Here is a 2,024-nt window from a genome sequence, read left to right as displayed (position 1 = left end):
AATGAGTTTCCAGAAGTGTTTCCAGAAGATCTTCCCAGAGTTCCTCCTGAAAGGGAAATCAACTTTAGAATTGATCTCCTTCCAGATACCCATCCTATTTATATTCCTCCTTACAGAATGGCTCCAACTGAGCTTAAAGGATTGAAAGAGCAGTTGAAAAACCTTCTAGATAAGGGCTTTATTAGACCCAATATTTCCCCATGGGGTGCACCAATGTTGTTCGTGAAAAAAAAATGGTTCTCTTAGGATGTGCATTGACTATTGGCAGTTGAACAAAGTCATAATCAAGAATAAGTACCATATCCCCAGGATTGATGACTTGTTTGACCAACTTCAGGGTGCTAGTCATTTCTCGAAGATAGACTTCATATTTGGTTATCATCAGCTCAGAGTCAGAGACAAGTGACATTTCAAAAACAACCTTCAGAACTCGGTATGGTCATTATAAATTTATAGTTATGTCATTTGGACTAATTAATGCTCATGCATGTTTCATGGATTTGATGAACAGGGTGTTCAAGCAGTATTTGGACTTATTTGTTACCGTCTTTATTGATGACATCCTCATTTACTCTAGGAATGAGGAAGAACATGCGACTCATTTGAGGGTTGTTCTGAAAACTTTCAAAGATCATCATTTATTTGCTAAGTTTAGCAAATGTGGGTTTTGGTTGCCATCTGTTGCTTTCCTTGGGCATATTGTGTCTAGTGAAGGGATCTGAGTGGATTCTTAGAAAATAGAAGCAATGAAACAATGGCCCAGACCTACCTCTCCTACATATATCAAAAGTTTCATAAGAGGTTTGTGGAAGGATTTTCATCTATAGCTTCTCCATTGACTAAGTTGACTAAGAAAAAGGTCAAGTTTCAGTGGTCAGATGAGTGTGAAAGGAGCTTCGTAGAACTAAAAACTAGGTTGACTACAACTCTTGTTTTGACTCTACCAAAGGGTTCAGACGGTTATGATATTTATCGTGATGCATCCAGGGTCGGCCTAGGTTGTGTGTTGATGCAACGAGGTAAGGTTATAGTTTATGCTTCTATAAAACTTATGGTACATGAGAAGAACTATCCAACTTATGACCTCGAGCTTCCAGTCGTAGTATTTTCCCTTAAGATTTGCAGACATTGCTTGTATGGTGTTACTTAGCACAACCTTTCACCCCCAAACCGATAGGTGAGCGGAGCGTACCATTCAAACTTTGAAAGACATGTTGAGGGCGTGTGTGATAAATTTAAAGGGTAATTGGGATGACCATTTGACGTTAATTGAGTTTGCGTATAATAACAGTTATCACTCAAGTATCGACATGGCCCTTTTTGAGGCTCTCTGTGGTAGGAGGTTTAGATCTTCTATAGGATGGTTTGAGGTGGGTGAAATTTCTCTCATATGTTCGGAATTGGTGCATGAGGCCATATAGAAGATTCGACTTATTAGAAAGAGGTTGAGGATTGCCTAAAGTCGACAAAAGTCCTATACCGATGTTAGAATGAGGGATCTTGAATTCGATGTTTATGATTGGGTTTATTTGAAAATCTCACCCATGAAGGGTGTTATGAGGTTTGGGAAGAAAGGGAAGCTTAGTCCCTGTTTTGTAGTCCCATATGAGATTTTGAGGTGTGTCGGCAAGGTGGCATATGAGCTAGATTTTCCAAATGAGTTGGCATTGGTGCATTCGGTTTTCCATGTCTTAATGTTGAAGAAATGTGTTGGGGATCCAACATACATAGTTTTCTTAGAGGGTTTAGAGGTTAAAGAGAATCTTGCTTATGAAGAGGTACCGGTTGAGATCTTAGACCGGCAAGTCAAAATGTTGAGAAACAAGTAAGTTGCCTTCGTGAAGGTGTTATGGAGGAATCACTTAATTGAGGGTGCTACTTGGGATGCCGAAGCCGATAAGAAGTCCCGGTATCCTAATCTTTTTCCTTCTACTCCTACTCTAGCTTGAGGTAATGAGTTCCTTTTGGGTTGTTTTATGTGTTGGGAGTCATGTGTGATTTATTGTGTTTCCATGATTTCCTTA

The sequence above is a fragment of the Solanum stenotomum genome, chromosome 3 (genome assembly GCF_019186545.1).
Source record: "Solanum stenotomum isolate F172 chromosome 3, ASM1918654v1, whole genome shotgun sequence".
In the NCBI taxonomy this organism is placed as follows: Eukaryota; Viridiplantae; Streptophyta; class Magnoliopsida; order Solanales; family Solanaceae; genus Solanum; species Solanum stenotomum.
The sequence above is the reverse complement of the archived record's forward strand: the minus strand, read 5'-3'. Positions refer to the sequence as shown.